We start from the raw sequence: 12105 nt of genomic DNA, 5'->3' as shown, positions 1-12105 counted from the left end.
AATCCACCCTGGAAACCAGCTGGCAGCCCAGTTGGGGCCTGTTTTCCCTTTCCACAGGCTGAGGAGTGGAAGTGCTCCACATCTCAGACTGCCCCAAGCTGAGGAAGTCCAACTGCATCTTCCCCAGTGCATTTGTTAAAAATAAATGAGGTGCTCAGGGGTTTCATCCCCTTTCAGCTCTAAAAGCAGCTCTGCTGTCACAGGGATGATATGCAGGAAGGGACAGCAAGCTTCAGAGCCTTACTTCTTGCTTAAAATAATATTCCTGCTGCTCTCGGGTTACGAAGGATCCAGCCTGGTAGGTAAGGTCACAGGCTCCCTCTCTAAATCCCTAACACAAAGGCTGGGGTAAGCAGGGATGCTGGGATTTCAGCCTCTTTCTTTATGGCTGTGCACAAACAGACTATTTGAGGAGGTTCTGGGCACACTTAGAGCCGCAGAGCTTTGCCATTCCTTAGCAAGGGAGGCAGAGAGCAGGCTGCTGGCGGTGGGGAAACGCTGCCTTCTGCTCTCACAGCGAGATGAGGCAGCAGCAAAGCCAGCCCCAGACACTGCAGCCTGCTCATTCTCACAGATGGGAAGTGCTCAGGGCACTTCTCTCTCTGCAGACCACAGGACTTGACTGCCTAGTGAGTCCAAATCCATCCCAAACCTGATTTTACACACCTGGATGCCCCCTCAGCATCACCCAGGTACCCCCAGCTCCCTCTTGCTACGGAGGGCTCTCTGCTGTCTCACCCAGGCCATTCCAAGCTCTTCTGCTACCAGGGCTTGGTAAGATGCTTTTCAGCTGCACACAGGCTCTGCCACCACCACAGCACAGGATGCTGCTGCTCAAGTACTGAAGCACCAAGAAGCTTCTGGATGTTGACAGAGCAAACCAAGCCATGGAGCCAAAAAGCCCTCCGTAAGGGGAGGACCTGAGTGACAGTGACTAATGAAACACACTCTGGAAGCTGAGCAGGGACCTCAGACAGCAGGGACAATAAACCCTGTGATTAGGCACAACAAAAGCAGTGACATATTTGAGAGATTAAGCTTTACTAAGTGTCATCACACCAAGCAGTCTTCATGACTCTCTCCCCCCACCAGTTGCCTGGCGGAACCTGGAGGAAGGAAGGAGCTGGCAAGGTAATTCAGCTCTCACAGAACAGGGGGAAAGGCAAAACTCATGCCAAGTAGGCTACAAACCCAGTGATGACAGCTCAGCAGAGCTGCTGAGGAGGGATTCCCAAGGCTGGAAGATCCCTCAGGGTGCTGAGCCCCATCTTGCTCTCAGCGAGCCCAGTTCCAAGCTCATGCCCAAGGCAAGCACCAGCTGCCTCCTGAAGAAGCTCCCAGGAGCAGAGCAGAAGGACATGGGTGTGGGTCTGCCAGGCAAGATTGAAAATGGATGGAAAAGAGGATAGGGACAGGAAAGATTGATGAGAAAAGCAAGGAGACAAGAGAGCAAGGCCACAGGAGCACATGGTGCTTAGGCCTGGCAGGTGCCCATTGCTCAGGACAAGAACAAGCCCAGGAGCACTGTGGTAGGCTGCCTCCTTCTCACAGTTGCCCTTTTCAGATCACCCATCCACAACCACTGCAAGCCTCCTCTTGGCAAGCCCCAGAGTCACTCCCTTTGTCACAGGACAGGTCCAACACCTTCATTTTGGTCCCATCCTTCCTGAATCTCTCCTCTTGCTTACCGATGGGCAGTGCCCACAAGCATCACCACAGCTTGAGCAGCAGACCTTCAGCTGAGCTTTCTACCTGTGCTCCCTTTTTGCACCCAACAGCAGCATTTCTTACTCCTCCTTACACATGCCTGCTAGGCCCTCCATCATTGCAGCAGGAGGGACAAGCATGTCATCCTCTGTGCCATTTGGAGGTGCCCATCGTTAAAAGCTGCCTCGACAAACCCCTCCAGCTAGCTCCAGGGCAGCAGCATTTGTCATGCTGATGAGGCAAGTAGGCAAAACCACCCAGAAGGGAGGAACTCCAGAGGGCAGAGTTTGCTGAGGATGAAGTCTGCCCTACAATTCAGAGAATCACAGGATGTTAGGGGTGGGAAGAGACCTCTGAAGATCATCCAGCCCAACCTCCCTGCCAGAGCAGCACCACAGAATCCAGCACAGGTCACACAGAACACATCCAGATGGGGCTGGGGACTCCACAACCTCCCTGGGCAGCCTGCTCCAGGGCTCTGTGACCCTCACAGTGAAGAAGTTCCTCCTCACGTTGAGGTGGAACCTCCTGTGCTGGAGTGAGTAACTGGGAGCTGAAAGTGAACCACAAAAAGCAGTTCTGGCTTTGGATTCAACTACAGCATTGGGCTCGCTGACACCCGAGGTGGGAGAGCACAAGCTGCAGCTGCTGGCAGAGAGAGCAGACAAAGCTCCACCCTGTAACACAGCCACACCACTCAGCTCCATCACAGGTATCACCTGAAACCACCAAGGTAATTCAGTCCCAGCCCCATCACACCCAGGATCTGCAATGGGAGGGTAATAAAATCCTCAGCACCTGCAGAGAGTTTGTCAGCACTTTGCAGACGGTGGGGTCAGCACTGGGAAGGGAACAGGAGCCATGGGGACATCTTCCCAGGAGCACACAATGGCAGGGCTTGGAAGGGACCTCTAGAGATCACCCAGTCCAACCCCCCTGCCAGAGCAGCATCACCCAGGGCAGGTCCCTCAGGAACACATCCAGCTGGGTTTGGAAAGTCTGCAGAGAAGGAGGCTCCACAACCTCTCTGGGCAGCCTGCTCCAGGGCTCTGGCACCCTCACAGGGAAAAAGCTTCTCCTCCTGCTCCCATGGCACCTCCTCTGCTCCAGCTTGCCCCCAGTGCCCCTTGTCCTGTCACTGGACATCCCTGAGCAGAGCCTGGCTCCATCCTCCCCCCATTGCCCTGCATATCTTTATCACCAGCAATGAGGGCACCCCTCAGGCTCCTCTGCTCCTAGCTCCAAGCCCCAGCTCCCTCAGCCTGCCCTCACAGGGAGATGCTCCACTGCCTGCAGCAGCTTTGTGGCTCTGTACTGGACTCTACAAAGCAGTTCCCTGAGGTCCTTCTTGAACTGAGAGGCCCAGGACTGGACACAATATTCCAGATGTGGCCTCCCCAGGGCAGAGCAGAAGGGGAGGAGAACTTTTCCTTCCACCATACCAAAAGGAAGGACACTTCCAGGTAAAAGTTGCAGACTTATGCAGAATCTCCTCCTCACCCACACAGGGAGTTCACAAAGCCTAGGGCCACAAACCACCCTCCAGGAAGCTCATCCCAGGACTAGCCCTGGAGCTGAGGAAGGCTCTTCTGGCACAGCCCTTCTGCCATTGCTGTGTCCTCAAACTAACCACACAAGGAGCACACTCACCTTGAGTCCTGCAAACCAGGACAGGAACATTCTGTCCCCCAGAAGCCAGTGTAAGCAAATGCTCAGCCTGGACAGGTATTTCTGACACTGCCATGCTGCTGATCACTCCACAGCCTCCTGCACCTCCCACTACGATACCTCCAGTCACCAATGTCCAACAGCCCCTTCCCAGGACAGGGACCCATGGAGAAGCAAGCATGCACACATCCCCTCCAACCCTCAGACAGCTTTTTCCCAGCTCTTTGGTCCCCTTCTTGTCTTCCTTCCACTCACATCTTGCTGCACCTCAGCCTGATGAGAGCCCAAGTGGAGTCCTTCACCCTCTTGCCACAGGCTCACCCGATGTGTGAAGCCAGAGCAGCCAACCAAGACAAACACTGCTTGCCCATCACTCTGCCTCTCTTCTTGCCAGTGACAGACCTGCTCTGCCCTCAGCTCAACTGAGAATGTGCACAGCTGGCCAGAGGAGCTCCCTGCACCAAGAAGCTGACCTGAAGTGACAGCTGAGAGGAAGGAGCAGAGCTGCTTGGGAGCAAGACACATCCACATCCTCATGGCATGGCCAAGCCAGTGCACCCAGGGCCTTGAGCACAAGTCTTATGAGGAGGAGCTGAGGGAGCTGGGGTTGGTCAGTCTTCAGAAGAGGAGGCTGAGGGGAGACCTCATTGCCCTGTGCAACTACTTCAAATGAGGCTGGAGCCAAGTGGGGTTTGGTCTCTTCTCACAGGCACCGAGTGACAGGACAAGAGGAAACAGCCTCAAGTTGTGCCAGGGGAGGTCCAGGTTGGATATGAGGAAAAAATTTCTTCCCAGAATGGATTCTCAGGCACTGGATCAGGCTGCCCAGGGAGGTGGTGGAGTCACCATCCCAGGAGGTGTTTAAAAGACACTTGGATGTGGTGCTGAGGGATGTGGCTCAGCAGCAGGGGTGAGACTGTGAGCTCTGGGTGCGTGGTTGGACTGGATGACCTCAAGGGTCTCTTCCAGCCTCAGCAGCTCTATGACAGCATCACAGAATCAAGCCTTGATCAGACAAAAGATTAAAGGTTTCTCAGGCAATTTCAGCACCCTGAACATTCCCTGTTTCTCCAGTTTCAGCTTCAAAAGCTCATCCTAGCAACCACTTCTTTCCAGTGTATGGAAAGCAGTTGATTTATCTCAACTACGATCTGCAGGTCAGCACAAACATGGACACTGCTGAGCTGGACATGTTCAAGGATCACAGGAGAGGCTTCTTCAGAGGGTTTGTTTGGTTTTGAGCTGTTTACAAACACCTCAAGGAATTTCATTCTGCAGCAAGTGACCTGACACTCTGCTGAAATCCAGCTGAAATTACAGCAGGCACTGCCAGGCAGACAGCCTGGGACGGGAGCTGATGGGCAGCCATGAAGTGAAATGCTGACAGATGGCAGAAAGCCCAGCAAGGCTGCACCACAGGGTGGGCAAAGTCACACACAGGCTACTCAAAGCCAAGGCTAGGAGTGGTTTCATCACCTCTCTTTGAGGGCTGAAGTTTCTCCACGAAGAGCAGGGTTCAACAGAGCCCTTCCTCCGATGGACTTGGGTGATCTGTCCCTTACAGTCACAGAATCATACAATTGTTTGGGTTGGAAAAGTCCTCCAAGACCATCCAGTCCAACCTTCAACCCAACCCCACCATGGCCAGCAAACCATCTCCCCAGGTGCCATGGCCACAGGTTTCTTGGACACTTCCACCCCCTCCCTGTTACACAATAGAGTAGAATTAACCAGGTTGGAAAAGACCTCAGAGCTCATCCAGCCCAACCTCTCACCCAGCACCATCTGATCAGCTCAACCAGGGCACCAAGCACCCCATCCAGGCTCTTCCTAAACACCCCCAAGTGATGGGGACTCCACCACCTCCTGGGCAGCACATTCCCATGGCCAATCTTTCTTTCTGGGAAGAACTGCTTCCTAACCTCCAGCCTAAACCTCCCCTGGCACAGCTTGAGACTGTGTCCTCTTGTTCTGGTGCTGCTTGCCTGGGAGAAGAGACCAAGCCCTGACCACTCTGGCAGCAAAGAAGTTTTTTCTGACCAACCTCAACCTCCCCTGGCACAATTTCAGGCCATTTCCTCCTGTTTTATCACCTGAGAGCAGGGAGAAGAGACAAACCCCCACCACACTCCAACCTCCTCTCAGGGAGCTGTAAAGAGCAATGAGGTCTCCCCTCAGCCTCCTCCTCTCCAGACTAAACCACCTCAGTTCCCTCAGCTGCTCCTCACAGCTCTCACAGCCCCTCAGGACTGAACTTCCCCCCTTGGTAATTCCCCCATCACCTTCCTCCTCCCCATCATCACAGCAGCCAAGTCACAGCTCACCTGAAGCCACGCAGATGCTGTGACCAGAGGACAGCTCAGGCATAACCTGCTGCCTTCCCAGGGCCCTGATGGTGGAACCCCACTGAGGGAGGGCAAAGATGGGCAGGCAGCAATACCAGATCAGCTCTAGGAAGAGAGGTCAGGGCAGGTACAGCGAGGAGGCCACAAAGATGGAAATAATTAGCCTGACTGCAGCAATAATCCTCTTAGCTCAACAGAAGGTATCCCCTGGTGCTCCCTTTCCTTGAGTATTTAAAGAAAGCCCTGGCAAGAGGAGCCCCACCACAGGTGATGACTGCCTTGACTGGTTGGAAGGGGAAGAGACAACTCAGTGGATTGAGTCCTGAGGGGCATGAAGGGCTCATCAGATCTGCAGAGAACACCCACTTCAGTCTAAGGGCACAGGTACATCTCCTCCAGACCCCAGTGTAACCTCTCCACAGGCACTTGAAAAACCAGCCTGCAAGTGGCAGGTTTCAGTGCAGAACAAAGCTCCAGTGTGCAGATGGAGGAGACCAATCCTGCTGCCAGAAGAGATCTGCTCAGTCCCTCACAGCAGAGCCATGCCACCTTCAAAACCACAGGAGGGGGTACCCAAAGAGCCCCAGTTCTCTGCTATAGCCACCACATCCTGGGGAGATCTGCACAGGTGGCTCAGGATTGACTGCTGGGCATGCCAGAAAGCCAGGCAGGAGCTACACTGCACAGAGCAGAGACTCCAGCAGGGATCCTTGCAGCTCAGGCAAGGCTGAGCCAGCCTGGTGCTCTGCGAGGTTTTGGCAGGGCTGCCTGCACTGAGCAGCTCTGCTCAGCACCTGAGTTCTGGGAGCTGCTCACCACGCTCCCAGTTCTGCTGGAGCAGCTTCCTGGGCGATCTGCTCTCTCATTCCCACGGCTGGCAAGGCTGGAGCCTTGAGGTCCCTTCCCACCTGGTATTCTGTGATTCTACAATCCCTTCCCAGGACTGGCTTGAGATGAGTGGGAACATCCCTGCGAGGATTAGCAACCCAGCTCAAGTTACCTCTGCAGTTATCTCCCTTCCCTTCTGTCTTGCAGGGGTAGGCAGAGCCCTGCTGGCACATTGCAGCACTGAGCACCCCAGCTGCAAGGCCATGCCCTCAGAGCAAGCCCCACACACCGTGCCAGCCCACCTCCACTCTCAGCACCATGGGTAAGCAGGAAAATCTCGGGTGGAGGGGAGCAGAGATTGCCCCAGCCAGGCAGAAACCCAATCCAGCTCTCACTGCAGAGCCAATGAGAGATCCCTGAGAGCTGCTCTCCTTCTCCCAAGACATCAGCTGCTGCTTCCCTGAAGAGAGGCTGGGCACAGCTGAGATGCCTCCATGGGGCTACAGGGCAGGCACACAGGGCAAGCAACGCTCCCAGGTTCTGTTCAAGAGCCCCAGCTGCTCTCACACAGCTGGAAGGCTCCACCCTGCCTCTGCAGGAAGGGCTCACAGTGCTTTACAAGAGACCACCCAGCTCTGCAGTCCTCAAACCCTACACCCAGCACACACAACCCTGTTGCTCAGGGGCTGTTTGCTCTGTCTGTGTGCAGAGCCATCACCCTCTTAAACCTGTGCCACGTTCCAGCAGCAGCTCCAGAGACAGCCCTGACACGTTCAGCATCAGCCAGCTGAAGGATCCACGAGTTGATCATGAGTCCAGGACACCTCACTACGAGCTTCCAACTCCCACAGCCCAGCCCCACACCTACAGACAGTCTAGGAAGCAGTAAGCCAACCCAGCAGCCAGCTGACCTCAAGCAGAAGGCTAAGCAAACTGGGAAATACTGGGGGCTGGGTGGAAGCCAGGGCCCTGATTCTCTCTTGACTAATTCATCAGGCAAGCAGCACCAGGACAAGAGGACACAGTCTCAAACTGCACCAGGGGAAGTTTAGGCTGGAGGTGAGGAGAAAGTTCTTCCCAGAAAGAGAGATTGGCCCTTGGGATGTGCTGCCCAGGGAGGTGGTGGAGTCCCCACCACTGGAGGTGCTCAAGAGGGGACTGGATGTGGCACTTGGAGCCATGGTTTAGTTGTCAGGAGGTGCTAGGTAATAGGTTGGACTTGATGATCTCTGAGGTCTTTTCCAACCTTGTTGATTCTATGATCAGCTGTCAGAGCATTGCTACAGCTAAATTAGCAGCACTGCCTCCAAAGATGCCAAGGCAACAACCAAGCCTCTTCTGCAGGCTGGGCTGGCAAAAGGAACTTACTCTGCTCCAGATAAACTCCAACCTCCACCTTCCTTCCAGCTTTTCAGGCACATTCCTGGGGGGGGGTGGGAATAGAGGAAAGGGCCACCCTCAGCACTTCCCCTCAGACACTGCTTCATGATCCAATTTTCAATGCTTTGCCAACCAGAAGGGGTTTGTCTGAAAGCCTGGATGTGGACAAACCCCAGCAGCAGCATCCCAGCAGCGATGCCAGTGCCCAGACGGGGCACAGCGGCACCCCGAGGGGCACAGCCCTTCCCGAGGTGGTGCTGTACCTGTCAGGACAATCAGCTACTCCCACCACAGGCTTTCAGAAGAAACAGCACAGGCACCATCTCCAAAGCAGCCTTTCCAACGTGGCTTTCCCCAGCTGCTTCTACCAGCCCCAGCATGCTGCAAAGCCCGACTTGCAAATGAGGACACAAACGTCACCAAGGAATAGTTTGCTCCACTCCTCCACTACTACATGGTGAGAATCTCTCAGCTCAGCCCCAGCAAACACACAAGGAGCAAGGTGGTTCCCAAATGCTTCCAAACCCCATGGCTGGCAAACCCCTGAGAAAAAGACAATGATGCAACATGGATCATAGAATTGTCAGGGCTGGAAGAGACCTCAAGGCTCAGCCAGCTCCAACCCCCCTGCCATGGCCAGGGACACCTCACACCACAGCAGGTTGCTCACAGCCACATCCAGCCTGGCCTTGAACACCTCCAGGGATGAGGCTTCCACCACCTCCCTGGGCAACCTGTGCCAGGCTCTCATCACCCTCATGGGGAAGAACTTCCTCACCTCCAATCTCAACCTACCCACTTCTATCTACCCATCAAGAAGCATGCAGTGAAGAACATGGCTCTTCAAAATCAAGCAGAGGAACAAGGCAGGAGACTGACACCCACCTTACTGGCATGCTACAAGAGTCCCAAGACACTTGGGTTCAGCCCCAACATGAAAAGAGAAGCTGCAGTGTCTCATTTCCCTCATTTTTAGCCTGGTCTCCTGGCCAGGGGAGCAGCCTCCCCCATAGCTTTTGGGAAGGAAAGGAGAAAGCTGCAGGACAGAAATATGGGCACTTGGTCCTGCTGAAAGCATCAAGCACAGGGGGAAGGGGGCAGGCTGAATGAAGACTGGAAGCAGAGGGCAGCAAAGTGACACAGGGGAGATGATGCAGGCTGAGGAAGAGTAGATTAGAAGCTTGAGCCCTGAATACTTACACAGTGCTTGAGGAGGGCGAGTAACGAGGGAGGGAGGAACACAACCCCCTACTGCTGCACCTGTGTCACCTGAAGGGACCAGACCCATCTTCTCCCCCTAGGAGCTCTCCACAGGGCACACGGAGGTCCTGCCACTTCTGTCCTCATCTCAGCTAATCCCAGCTGATGAAGGATAAGTGTCCACATCTTATCAGTGCTGCCACCTGCCCCTAGAGCAGCTAACAGCCCTGCCCTCCCAGGCAGAGCCCACAGCATCTCCGTGTGTCTCAGGTTCCTGTCAGATGGGACCTCTGCAACAAGCTCACCTGAAAGCTGCAGGGCAGCACTGAGCTGTCCTCCAGCTGAACAGAAAGTCCTCTCCCAGAGAGAAACAGTCTTTGTTTGAGGCTTCCCACGAGGACAAGCATGCTTCACACTTTCACTCATTGAAGCAGGCAGAGCTGGTTTAGTTCCAGTCTCTCCAGGGTCAGCTCCTGGCCATCTTGCTGTGCAAGATGAAGACAAACCCACAGCTCTGGACACCTCCACACACAGACTAGTGGCCCAACAACCCTTTCAAACAAACAGAGCTCCTCATCAGGTCTTTCATTTTTAAGCTCTGTGTTCCAAGACTCAATCATCCTAAGCCCCTCTCATGCTGCAACCAAGCCTGATGGAGCCCCAAGCTACCAACTCATGGGACAGGCTTCCCATTTCCCCAGAGCACAAGAGTTGGGGCTCAAAAGCCAAACTCCATCTCATCTTAATTCTCAAGTCCTCAAGCCTTAATTCCCAAGAGCATCTGGCAGCCTGAGGTACCTCTGCTAACACTGGGGAATGGCACAGGGAATTATGCTGCCTCCTCCCAAACACTGTCATTCTATCTAGGGCAAGAATGAGAAGATCACATTTAATCCTCTCATCAAGTGAGAACTGGCTGTCTGAAAAACCTCTGTGCACTACAGGTAAGTCAGCCAGCACCTTGCTTTTCTCCTTAGGTGGTGCACCATAGAATCAGAGAACGGAAGGGACCTTAGAGATCATCTGCTCCAACCTCCATGCCATGGGCAGGGACACCTCCTACCACAACAGGCTGCCCAAGACCTCATCCAACCTGGCCTTGAACACCTCCAGAAAGGGAGCATCCTCTCGGGGCAACCTGTCCCAGTCTCACTACCTTCATATTGAAGAACATCTTCCTAAGCTCCAGTCTAACCCTGCTCTCCTTCAGCTTCAAACCATTCCTCCCTTGTCCTGATGAAAAGTCCCTCTCCAGCCTTCCTGGAGGTTCCCTTCAGGTATTGGAAGGCAGCATTAAGGTCCCCCCCGAATCTTCTCTTCTCCAGGCTGAACAGCCCCAGCTCCCTCAGCCTGTCCTCAGAGCAGAGGGTAGGGGGAAAACCCAACCATTTTGCACACCAAGAGGGCCTCAGGTGTAACTGGGTTAGACTAGCTCTCATTTCTACAGACAGATTGTCATTTCCCTTCTCTCAAGGGAAGCCTGCAAATGCCCAGCTGAGACCTGCTTTGATTGACCACCTTGAAGAAGACAAATAAATATATATGCCAAAGAAACCAAACACCCCAACAACACTGAACTGCACACAGAAACCCAGGAAAGACTCCACACCTGAGGCACTGGCAGCAAAACCCTTCACTGGAGGTAAGAGGGCAGCCATTGCCTGACAGAAGGGATTAATGCCTCTCAGTAGTGAATTTTGTTCCACTCATTCAGACAGGAGTCAGACATCTGCCCAGATCCACGCAGATAAACGCAGGGCAGCCCAGGAACACGCTGCATGCAAATTGCTGAAGTGATGATGGCTTAGCTCATCTCAGCTGCTCCTTCCAACCAGCCTCTCGCTGCAAATGGAGCTGCTGCACCTCGCCTGGTGGTACCACCAGCAAATGGAAGGAGAAACTCCCTTTAAAGTGATGGTAGCTGCCCTCACTCAACCAACAACGGGGATGCACTGCTAGGTGTTAAAAAGCATCTTCCCGAAGCCAGCCCAACCCCCCCCCCCCGCTCTCCCCCACCTTGTGCTGCCACGGCAGGCAGGGATGCAGCAAAAACCTCCATCCCTCACCCGAAATGAGCTGTCTCTGCTCCTCGTGGGATTAATTGCTCCGAGCGAGAAGGGCAGGTGCAACACACTGCACATCTGGAAACACCTGGCAAGAAAACTTCCTCTTTCATGCCCGTGAAGTTATGGACTTAAAACAAAGACGAAGCCAGCTGCTAAAAGGGAGAGAAAATAAGGCAAAGCCCAAAGGGGGGCCAGCCCCACGCCCTGCCTGGTGTCATTTTAGGACAAGAAAGAACGAGCAGCAGGGAAAGAGACCGATGAAATCGACACGGGGTCAATTTCAGCCCGCCACGGGGACAGCAGCGAGGTGCGAGGCATGTCCAGGGACCGCCGACACCACCAGTTACGCCGAGCAGCACCACCCCAAGCCCAGCGGGCTCGGCGACAGCATCCCCAGCCGGGCTGGGGTACACCCCGGGTTTGGCAGCGCAGGAACCCACCTCGGGTGCTGTCAGCATTAAATATTAGGCTCCTTCGGCCGGGCATCTGAGGGATGCAACAAAGCAAGGCAACTCCGGGCACCGTGACCTCAATAACGTTTGCCACCCCGAAATTTCAGCCTGGGCGTGGACAGCTCCATTTTCTGAGATGCTTTTTGCTCGTCGTTCACTATTCTTGACTATTTTCCCTTTTGCTTTCCCTTTTTCTTTTTTTCTCGTTAATTACAGCTGCCCCTCGCCTCCCCTCCCTCTCCCCGCGATGCAGAAGATGGCACCGCGCCGGGGCGGGAAGGCGCTGCCCACCCCTCCTGCCGCAGCCCCGCCGGCATAGCCCCCAGCCCCACCTGCCGCTGGGAACGGGGTGGGGAAAAAAAACCCACGGCGAAAAAAAAGAAGGGGGGGAGATGAATAAACAAGAAATAATCCTTCCTAGCCCCTCTCTCCTTCCCTCGGTCCCTCCGCACCACCCCC

At 54.5% G+C, this 12105-nt stretch overlaps 1 protein-coding gene across 26 annotated transcripts in view; it reads right to left on the bottom strand.

Moving 5' to 3' along the window:
- The window catches only part of MAPT (microtubule associated protein tau), a 66781-nt gene that overhangs the window by 54212 nt on the left and 464 nt on the right, over window positions 1–12105 (bottom strand). The window contains exon 1 of one of the 26 annotated variants that reach the window (XM_068166433.1): window positions 11635–11904. The exons of 24 other annotated variants lie outside the window; for them this stretch is intronic. The gene's annotated coding sequence lies outside the window, so the exon portion shown is untranslated. Of the gene's footprint in view, window positions 1–9128; window positions 9214–11634; window positions 11905–12105 lie in introns of those variants that run through there. One more of the 26 variants, XM_068166434.1, reaches the window with a different exon arrangement.

The sequence above is a fragment of the Melanerpes formicivorus genome, unplaced genomic scaffold (assembly GCF_026170545.1).
Source record: "Melanerpes formicivorus ecotype bairdi unplaced genomic scaffold, bMelFor1.0.p_v2 SCAF_100, whole genome shotgun sequence".
Classification (NCBI taxonomy): Eukaryota; Metazoa; Chordata; class Aves; order Piciformes; family Picidae; genus Melanerpes; species Melanerpes formicivorus.
The sequence above is the reverse complement of the archived record's forward strand: the minus strand, read 5'-3'. Positions and strand labels throughout refer to the sequence as shown.